Consider the following 11,869-nt stretch of genomic DNA (forward strand, 5'->3'; position numbering starts at 1 on the left):
CAGGTTTTCCTGCAGCAGCACACGATCTAATATGAAGATGCTTGATATGTCGACAAAATAATAGTGCAAAACCTGCAGCCAAATATGATCACCTGCCAGTCCTAGACGGACTTTTAACCAATTACAGATTGATTTTGCACACATGCCAGCTAAACAAGGTTTTACGTACATGTTGGTAATTGTTGACATGTTCTCCAAATGGGCAGAAGCTTTCCCCACAAGAAAAGATGATGCTAGAACAGTTGTCAAATGCCTGATGAAGAATGTCATCCCTAGGTTCGGCATTCAAGGGAACATCAACAGTGATAGAGGCACCCACTTTACTGCAGCAGTAACTGAAAGTGTCAGTAAAGCATTAGGCATTACATGGAAATATCATATCTCATATCAGCCCCAGTCCTCAGGCATGGTGGAACGGATGAATGCTACCCTTAAAACTACTCTGACAAAGATCACGCAGGACACAGGCCTGCCCTGGCCAGAGGCCCTACCCTTGGCCATGTATACAATAAGAAACCAGGTCAACAGAACCACAGGACTCACCCCATTTGAGGTCCTAATGGGAAGACCAATGCCCACGGGGGCAAGACCTCCCAAGTTTCCTGTGAATGTGGCGTTATTCCTGACACAGGAGGCCCTCCTCGACTACGTTAAAGCACTTTGCAAAATGATTACCCATAACCGTGATCTGGTAAAAGAGGCCATTCCTTCCCCTAGTGATAACCCAATGCATCCCTTCCGACCTGGGGACTATGTCATGATCAAATCATTGGAAAAGATTTCTCTTGCTCCTCGGTGGAAAGGCCCGTATTTAGTCCTCCTGGTGACCCGGACAGCTGTCAAGGTCGAAGGAAGACCTGAGTGGAAGCACAGAACACGCAGCAAAAGAGCGACACCACTGGAGAAAACGCCACTCCCGGAAGAACACGATTAAAGGATAAAGAAGATGTGGATGGGAGTCCTGACCATGTTCTGTATGACATGGTGTGTGACTTTTGTAGATACCTGGCATTGTAACTCTGCGATTCAAAGGATGCACGCAATTGCCTCAAAAGGAAATAATACTGAATGCTGGATTTGCGCCCGGTTCCCCACCAACCCCTCCTCACCAGAGATGCATTTTCTGGCTCTCCCCTCAGCTTCCACATGGTCCCAAGCTAATCTGATGAGCCTGACCTACTCTTTCGATCTTCTGATTATCCCATGAAGGGGCAGTTGTATAACCTTTTCATATATACTTTAAAAATGAATTAATGAATGATCAATGTGCTTTATGGAATTGTATTATGTTTGTACAATCAATCATGTGACAGTGATGCTTAATTGAGATGGTAAATGTACAAGATTACTACCTTTTATGTTGTAAGCAAGTAATTAAGCCCCTGCAAAACTTATGCCTTTACAGAGTTCCCGCTGCCCCCTTGTGATATAAGCAGGCAACGTATTGAGTGCGACCCCTCTGGGTGTTGAAGGCTGTTTCTGGACAAAAGAGACCATTAAAGGCACCTAGGCGGGATCAAGGGAAGGATTCCTGAAAGGGTTTTGAAGAGTCAAGAGGGGAGTGTGAGAACAGAATTTTAGAATTTTACGAACAGAGTTTATGGGGACATTTAAGCCGAGATTAATCAATCATGTATTGCTAGCTTGGCCTTGCGGCTGGTACAGCGCGATGGCAGGAAAATATATTATGCTTAAATGACTACTTTAAGCCCCATACCTCTCCCCTCTACTCATGATGATGTTTTGTTATCATGGTATGATAAAAGGAGGGATTGTTGGAGAATTTTGCTGTTCTTTGCTAATTATTACTTAACTTTGTAGAAGCAGAAAAAACAGGACACAGCTTGTAGCTAATCTAACCACAATCAACTGTCATAAAATGTAGACAGAACAGCTAACCAGAATCAGACGTTACGGCCAGATTGATGTCTGGAGTGGGCATTGAAATAAGGAGTTATAGTTTGTTATTGTTGAAACTAACGCTTTACTCATAACGGACTCTGCATGGTGCACCGTCACGTAGGCAGTCTTGTGACCATCTTATGGGTGCTTATCTAATTGTGAAACTGTTAGCTCTGCCTCTTTTATACTATATAAGCCCACTGCGATCTTCAGCGCTTTTGAGTAGCACTGGACCGCCTTTAGGAAAGGTGGGCGCCCCATGATATCATGCAATAAAGTGTTTGATTCTCAACGTCTGAGTCCGGAGAATTTGTTCAACAATAGGGCATAATCTGGATTTTCTCCAACAATAGTCCAACTAGGAAAGGGGCCGTACTGGACCTGGTATTGGGGAATGAGTCCGGCCAGGTGGTCGAAGATTCAGTGGGGAAGCATTTTGTGAACAGTGACCATAATTCCGTAGGTTTTAAGGTACTTGTGGATAAGGATAAGAGCAGTCCTTGTGTGAACGTGCTTAATTAGGGGATGGTTAATTATAACAATGTTAGGCAGGGACTGAAGAATTTAGATTGGGGGCGGCTGTTTGAGGGTAATTCAACATCTGACATGTGGGAGTCTTTCAGACGTCAGTTGATTAGAAGCCAGGACCGCCATGTTCCCGTGAGGAAGAAGGATAAGTTTGGCAAGTTTCTGGAACCTTGGTTAACGAGGGATATTGTGAGCTCAGTCAAAAAGAAAAAGGAAGCATTCGTAAGGGCTGGAAGGCTGGGAACAGACGAAGCACTTGAGGAATATAAAGTAGGAAGGAACTTAAGCAAGGAGGCAGGAGGGCTAAAAGAGGTCATGAAAAGTCATTGGTGAACAGGACTAAGGAGAATCCCGAGGCTTTTCATACGCATATAAAGAGCAAGAGGGTAGCCAGGGAAAGGGTTGGCCCACTCAAGGACAGAGGAGGGAATGTATGTGTGGAGCCAGAGGAAATGGGCGAGGTACTAAATGAGTAATTTGCATCCGTATTCACCAAAGCGAAGGACGTGGTGGATGATGAGTCTAGGGAAGGGAGTGTAGATAGTGTGGGTCATGTTGATGTCAAAAAGGAGGAGGTGTTGGGCGCCTTTAAAAACATGAAGATAGATAAGTCCCCAAGGCCGGATTGGATCTAACGCAGAATACTGAGAGAGGCAAGGGAAGAAATTGTTGGTGCCTTGACAGAAATCTTTGTATCATCATTGGCTACAAGTGAGGTCGCAGAGGACTGAAGTATAGCCATTGTTGTTCCATTGTTTAAGAAGGGGAGCAACGATAATCCAGGAAATTATAGGACGGTGAGCCTTACGTCAGTGGTAGGGAAATTATTGGAGAGGATCCTTCGTAACAGCATTTATGCCCATTTGGATACAAATGAACTTATTGGCGAGACGCAGCATGGTTTTGTGAAGGGGAGGTCGTGTCTCACTAACTTGATAGAGTTTGTTGAGAAATTGATGAAGGTGAATGATGAAGGAAGGGCAGTGGATGTTGTCTACAGGGACTTCAGTGAAGCCTTTGACAAAGTCTCTCATGGCAGACTGATACAAAAAGTGGAGTCATACTGGATCAGAGGTGAGCTGGCAAGATGGATGCAGAAGTGGCTCGGTTATAGAAGACAGAGGGGATCAGTGGAAGGGTGCTTTTCTGAATAGAATATAGAACATAGTACTGTACAGCACAGTACAGGCCCTTCGGCCCACGATGTTGTGCCGAAACTCTAACCTACCCTAAGATCAAACTACCTGCCTACCCTTCATTCTACTATCATCCATGTACATATCCAAAAGTCGCTTAAATGTCCCTAATGTATCTGTTTCTACTACCACCGCTGGCAGCGCATTCCACGCACCCACCACTCTCTGTGTAAAGAACCTACCTCTGACATCTCCCCTAAACCTTCCTCCAATGACCTTAAAATTATGCCCCCTGGTGATAGCCCTTTCCGCCCTGGGAAAAAGTCTCTGGCTACCACTCTATCTATGCCTCTCATCATTTGTACCCCTCTATCAAGTCACCTCTCATCCTTCTGAGCTCCAATGAGAAAAGCATAAATGGACGGCAGTGACTGCTGGTGTTTCACAGGGATCAGTGCTGGAACCTTTGCTGTTTGTAGTATATATAAATGATTTGGAGGAAAATGTTGGAAATTTTCGAACAACACAAATGTTGGTGGAATTGCGGGCAGTGATGAGGATTGTCAGAGGATACCGCAGGATTTAGATCGGTTGGAGACTTGGGCAGATAAATGGCAGATGGAGTTTAATCCGGACAAATGTGAGCTAATGCATTTAGGAAGGTCTAATACAGGTGGGAAGTATACAGTAAATGGCAGAGCCCTTAGGAGTATTGACAACCAGAGAGATCTGGGCGTACGGGTCCACAGATCACTGAAAGTGGGAACGGAGGTGGATAAGGTAGCCAAGAAGGAATCCGGCATGCTTGCCTTCATCGGTCACAGCATAGAGTATGAAAATTGGCGAGTCATGCTGCGGCTGTACAGAACCTTAGTTAGGCTCAGCTGGAAAATTGCATGCAATGATGGTCGCCACACTACCAGAAGGATGTGAAGGCTTTGGAGAGGGTACAGAAGAGATTTACTAGGATGTTGCCTGGTCTGGAGGGCATTAGCTATGAGGAGAGGATGTATAAACTCGGATTGTTTTCACTAGAATGACGGAGGTTGGGGGGGGGTGGGGGGTGGCGACATGATAGAGGTTTACAAAGTTATGAGTGGCATGGACAGAGTGGATAGTCAGAAGTTTTTCCCAGGGTTGGAAGCGTCAGTTATGAGGGGACACAGGTTTACGGTGCGAGGGGTAAATTTTAGAGGGGATGTGCGAGGCAAATCTTTTACACAGAGGGTGCTGAGTGCTTGGAACTTGCTGCCGGGGGAGCTGGTGGAAGCAGGTACGATAGCGATGTTTAAGAGGCATCGAGACAAATACATGAATCGGATGCGATTAGAGGGATACGGACATCAGAAGTGCAGAAGGTTTTAGTTTAGACTGGCAGCAAGATCGGCGCAGGCTTCGAGCGCCGAATGGCCTGTTCCTGTGCTGTACAATTCTTTGTTCTTTGTTTCTAACTCAATATCCCTTAAGTGAGGCAGAAAAACCTATCGTTATACTTACGAATACAGGAACAAACCCAAACTTCTTTGCGAAGGCTAGATATACCATTTCCACCAGAGAACGCACTGAATGCAAAAGTTTTAGTTAATGGTAGTGGAGGGGAGTAAATACCCGTACCTTTGTATCGAGTGCATCGAAAGTGTGACCGAATGTCTGTGATGTTATCTGTCGGAGATGTCCATAGTTTGCCAGTAGTTGTATTTGACCTAATCCTAGGGAATGATTCTCTGTAGTCGCAGAGAAACTAAGCGAAATTAAAGAAACAGAACAATTGCAGGAAAAAGTTCCAGGAATATTTCTCGCACCTGAATAAGGGATACAAAATTTCAATTGTTGGCGATAACATTGGCACCACAGACAGATAGTCGTGTCCCTGTACTTTGCTTGGGGATTTCAGTAATCCAAATAAGATGTTTAACAAATCTTCTGTAATCACAATACAACTAGCTGATCCAGAGTTATATAAAATAGCGCAGTCAGCTCTGAAAGAAGCTGAGGCAATATGCGTTCCAGAAAGCTATTATGTTGAAGACTGCGATGGAAATGGAAACCGCCTCATAGACCGGCGGATGAAGACTGGATGATTACTCTATAGGTAATGGTACCGTATAAATAACAGCGGGAATTATTAAGGTTAGCACATGACATTCCTGTAGCAGGACATGTGGTGCTGTGAAGTAAGGCAGACATGGACGGAATGAGATGTAAACTGAACACGTTATGCTCAGATGAGTTATTAACAAGCAATGCTGGGCAAAAACAATGAGAGGCAATGAAAAATGCATTGAGTACAACACGTATCAAATTCATAAAGCCTGTGCTGTCTCTTTGGATGAGATACTCAATTAATCCCCATTCTCTGCTGTTTCACCTTAGCATTGTATATTGTTTCTTTTGAAGTATTTAGATAATTTTCTTTTGAATATTTTATGCGATCTGAAACCACGAAGCTTTCGGACAGTGCTTTCAAGAGCATAATAATTCACTGTTCAAATATAGTTTATCCATTTATCTCCCGATTCCTCTGCCAATCGTCTTAAATCTGTGTTCTTTGATTACCCTCCCTTTTGCCGTGGAAGAGATTCCTCCATAAAAACGATTCCTGACCTTGAACATCTCTCGCAGATCTCCTCTTCACCTTATTTCTGTAAAGGCGAACATTGCCATCAACCCTTTTTTTCAACATACCTGAAGTAATGCTGAACTAGTCCCATTGTGTAATTCTTCTCTGCATCCTAAAGTGTGATGCCCCGAATGGAACAGAGAAATCCAGAGTGCATTAACACAGTGATTAAAAAAAGATTCCCAAGAAAGACTCATTTTGGTCAGCATATACTCGCTTTACTGGTTTCTCACTTTACACTTTGATCGATACTTCATGTAGATCACATCTTACAATCGTAGCTCTTCTGGGAGGCAATCATAAATTTTAGAAAGCGTGGAGAAACCATCAAGGAAGTGCTCCAGGCTGCAAAATGACACATTTGAACTCTCATTGGCAGCTTTGTAGCACTGACCGTCATCTACAACGGTTCCAAAAAGAAAAGCGTCAATTCCCTGCTACCCAGCAAAACAAACACGAGATTTGCTATCAGCAACACCTGCATCAGAAGTTTCTCCAAAGACATTTTGTGAACAATCCACCCGCTGTCCTTGCGAAGGCCAGCACTGCCTTTGTAGAGCTTGTCCTTTGTGGAATTGCTCAGAGTTAAATGTATGGACTGTGCTCAAGGTGCAAATATAAATTGATGAGAATGGACCATGTCTCTCAGCAACAGTGGTCAAAACAGAACAATGCTAATGGTGTAACATTATGATAATGAATGTAAAGAATCGGATAGGCTGCTGTAAAGTGTCAATGAAATAGAATAAGTCAGTATCAATACTGGACCGAAGAATAAGCTGAGAGAAGAGGTGGGTTTGAATATTGGAACATGAACTACAGGCATGTGTAAGTGAGAGGATGGAAAAGGAGAACAGGAGAATTTCAGGAACAAGATCAATATCTTTTCATGTGGTAAAGATTGGTTTCCTGTTGCATTCTCTTCGCAGAAAGGCAGAGGGAATTAAACAGAAAACAATGTGTGCCTTGTTTCAGATTTGAATTGGCGTTCCTGCGACCACAACGCAAAGTATTAATCATTAAATGGTCGCAACTCCAGAAAATTTGCTGAGGTCGTCATACACAGACCACAGCAATACTTGTTAAAGAACAGCAAAATAGCGCAGATGCTGGAAAGTGGAAATAAAAAAGGACAATACTAGAAATACTCAGCAGGTCAGGTCGCATCTTCTCAGGGCTGGAGAGGAATGTACAATGGGAAGGGGAGGATCCAGTCACCGTGGTCCATGTAGGCACCAACGACATAGCCAGGACAAGTCAGTACGAGGAGCCAGGCACCAAATTAAGAAGCAGAACCTCAAAGGTAATAATCTCTAGACTATTACCTGAGCCACGTACAAATTGGCAGAGGGCAAATAAGATGAGAGAAATTAATGTATGGCGCAAAGACGGGTGTCGTGGAAGTGGTTCAATTTCGTGGGGCAATGGCACCAGTACTGGGAAAGTGGTGGCTGCACCGTTGTGATGGACTACACATGAACTGTGTGGTGTTAGTACTCGAGCGAGCAGCACAACCAGGGAGGTAGAGAGGGTTTCAAACTAAATAGTGGTGGCAAGGGATTAAATTTAAGAAGATATGGTCAATCAAGGAGTAGAGACAATGCAAGAGAGAAAATTATTAATAAGGGAAATATTAAACAGGCAGTATCAGAAAGGGATAGAGCGTACAAATCTATGATTAAATGAACAGCGAAGGGTAGAGGTAACAAAAATAATTAATCAGATAAATTTATACACTCTGTATCTGAAGACACGTAGCATTCGGAGCACAACAGATGAACTGAGAGAGCAAATATAAATAAATAAATATGTACGATCTGATAGCCATTACAGAGACATGGCTGCATACGATCATAGGAAATAGAGGCAGGGATAGGTCAGTCGGCCCGTCGAGCATACTCCGCCATTTTCAAAGAACGAAGAACTGAGAACAGTACAGCACAGGAACAGGCCATTCGGACCTCCAAGACTGCGCTGATCTTGATGCCTGCCTTAAAGTAAAACCTTCTACACTTTCGGGGACCGTATCCCTCTATTCCCATAGAACATAGAACATAGAACATAGAACATACAGCACAGAACAGGCCCTTGGGCCCACAATGTTGTGCCGATCCTTTGTCCTCTGTCAAGGACAATTTAATCTATACCCCATCATTCTCCTTTATCCATATACCTATCCAAAAGCCTTTTGAAAGTCCCTAAAGTTTCTGACTCAACAACTTCCCCGGGCAAGGCATTCCATGCCTCGACCACTCTCTGGGTAAAGAACCTTCCCCTGACATCCCCCTTATATCTCCCACCCTTCACCTTAAATTTATGACCCCTTGTAACGCTTTGCTCCACCCGGGGAAAAAGTTTCTGACTGTCTACCCTATCTATTCCCCTGATCATCTTATAAACCTCTATCATGTCACCCCTCATCCTTCTCCTTTCTAATGAGAAGAGGCCTAGAATGTTCAGCCTTTCCTCGTAAGACTTATTCTCCATTCCAGGCAACATCCTGGTAAATCTCCTCTGCACCCTCTCCAAGGCTTCCACATCCTTCCTAAAATGAGGCGACCAGAACTGCACACAGTACTCCAAATGAGGCCTTACCAAGGTCCTGTACAGCTGCATCATCACCTCACGGCTCTTAAATTCAATCCCTCTGCTCATGAACGCTAACACCCCATATGCCTTCTTCACAGCCCTATCCACTTGAGTTGCAACTTTCAATGATCTATGCACATAGACCCCAAGGTCTCTCTGCTCCTCCACATGCCCAAGAACCCTACCGTTAACCCAGTATTTTGCATTCATGTTTGTCCTTCCAAAATGGACGACCTCACACTTTTCAGGGTTAAACTCCATCTGCCACTTTTCAGCCCAGCACTGCAACCTATCCAAGTCCCCCTGCAGACGACAATAGCCCTCCTCGGTATCCACAACTCCACCAACCTTTGTATCATCTGCAAATTTACTGACCCACCCTTCGACTTCCTCATCCAAGTCGTTAATAAAAATCACAAACAGGAGAGGACCCAGAACTGATCCCTGCGGCACGCCACTGGTAACTGGGCTCCAGGCTGATTATTTACCATCTAAGACCACTCTCTGCCTTCTATCAGTTAGCCAATTCTTAATCCAACTGGCCACATTCCCCACTATCCCATGCCTCCTGACTTTCTCCATAAGTCTACCATGGGGGACCTTATCAAATGCCTTACTAAAATCCATGTACACCACATCCACTGGTTTACCCTCATCCACTTGCTTGGTCACCTGCTCAAAGAATTCAATCAGGCTTGTGAGGCAAGACCTACCCCTCACAAAACCGTGCTGACTGTCCCGAATCAAGCAGTGTCTTTCCAGATGCTCAGAAATCCTATCCCTCAGCACCTTTTCCATCAACTTGCCTACCACCGAAGTAAGACTAACTGGCCTGTAATTCCCAGGGTTGTTCCTATTCCCTTTCTTGAACAGGGGCACAACATTTGCCACCCTCCAATCACCTGGTACCACCCCCGTCAGCAGAGAAGATGAAAAGATCATTGCCAGCGGCTCTGCAATTTCATCCCTTGCTTCCCATAACATCCTTGGATATACCCCGTCAGGCCCGGGAGACTTGTCTATCTTCAAGTTATTCAAAAACCCCAACACATCTTCCCTCCTAACGAGCACTTCCTCGAGCTTACCAATCTGTTTCACACCGTCCTCTTCAGTAATACACCCCTTCTCATTCGTAAATACCGAAGAGAAGTACTCATTCAAAACCTCACTTATCTCTTCCGGCTCAACACACAGTCTCCCGCTATTGTCCTTGACCGGACCTATGGTCCCCCTAGTCATCCTCATATTTCTGACATACGCGTAAAAGGCCTTGGGGTTTTCTTTTATCCTACCCGCCAAGCATTTTTCATGCCCTCTCTTAGCTCTCCTAATCCCTTTCTTCAGATCCTTCCTGGCCATCTTGTATCCCTCCAGAGCTATGCCTGTGCCCTTTTTCCTCAACTTTATATACGCATCCTTCTTCTTCCTAACAAGACTCTCAACCTCTCTTGTCAACCACGGTTCCCTCACATGACCATCCCTTCCCTGTCTGACAGGGACATGCTTATCAATGGCCCCTACTATCTGCTCCTTGAAAAAGTTCCACATTTCGACCGTGCCCTTCCCTGCCAGCATATGCTCCCAACTTATGCTCCTCAGTTCCTGCCTGACAGCATCATATCTACCCTTCCCCCAATTGTAAACCTTGCCCTGTTGCACATACCTATCCCTCTCCATTACCACAGTGAATGCTACAGAATTGTGATCACTATCTCCAAAGTGCTCGCCCACCAACAGCTCTATCACTTGCCCTGGTTCATTACCTAGTACCAAATCCAATATTGCCTCCCCTCTGGTCGGGCAGTCTACATACTGAGTCAGAAAAGCTTCCTGGACATACTGCACAAACACTACCCCATCCAAACTATTCGATCTAAAGAGTTGCCAATCAATATTTGGGAAGTTGAAATCCCCCATAATTACTACCCTGTGACTTCTGCTCCTTTCCAAAATCTGTTTCCCAATCTGCTCTTCCACCTCCCTGCTGCTATTGGGGGGCCTATAGAAAACTCCCATCAAGGTGACTGCTCCTTTCCTGTTCCTGACCTCAACCCACAGTGCCTCAGTCGGCAGATCCTCCTCGAAAATTCTTTCAGCAGTTGTTACACTATTTCTAACTAACAATGCCACCCCCCCACCTCTTTTACCACCATTCCTAATCTTATGAAAACATCTATAACCAGGTACCTCCAAAAACCATGCCTCCCCCTCACCTATCCACGTTTCAGTGATGGCCACAACATCGTAGTCCCAAGTGCCCATCCACGCCTTCAATTCACTCACCTTATTCCTGATGCTTCTAGCGTTGAAGTATACGCACTTTAACCCTTCTCCGTGCCCATCTGTCCTCTGCGACAGTGCTACCTTCCCCAATACCTCACTACACTCTTTGTCTTTCTGAGTGGACCCACTGGTCCCTGGATTACAAGTCCGGTTCCCATCCCCCTCCCAAACTAGTTTAAACCCTCCCGAACAGTACTAGCAAACCTCCCTCCCAGGATATTGGTGCCCCTCTGGTTCAGATGCAGCCCGTCCTGTTTGAACAGGTCCCATCTTCCCCAGAATGCAGTCCAATTATCCAAGAACTGGAAGCCCTCCCTCCTACACCATTCCTGCAGCCACGTGTTCAACTGTGCTCTCTCCCTATTCCTAGCCTCACTATCACGTGGCGCCGGCAACAAACCAGAGATAACAACTCTGTCCGTCCGAGCTTTCAGCTTCCAGCCTAACTCCCTAAACTCACTTCTAACATCTGTGCCACCCTTCCTGTATTTGTATTTGTATTCATGTATTTGTCAAGTTGCCTCTTAAACGTCATTATCGTACCTGCTTCCATCACCTCCCCTGGCAGCAAATTCCAGGCACTCACCACCCTCTGTGAAAAGAACTTGCCTCGCACATCCCCTCTAAACTTTGCCCCTCTCCCCTTAAACCTATGTCCCCTAGTAACTGACTCTTCCACTCTGGGAAAAAGCTTCTGACTATCCACTCTGTCCATGCCGCTCATAACTTTGTAAACCCCAACACCTCCGTCGTTCCGGTGAAAACAATCCGAGTTTATCCAACCTTTCCTCATAGCTAATGCCCTCCAGGA

The sequence above is a fragment of the Heterodontus francisci genome, unplaced genomic scaffold, assembly GCF_036365525.1.
Source record: "Heterodontus francisci isolate sHetFra1 unplaced genomic scaffold, sHetFra1.hap1 HAP1_SCAFFOLD_316, whole genome shotgun sequence".
NCBI classification, from domain to species: Eukaryota; Metazoa; Chordata; class Chondrichthyes; order Heterodontiformes; family Heterodontidae; genus Heterodontus; species Heterodontus francisci.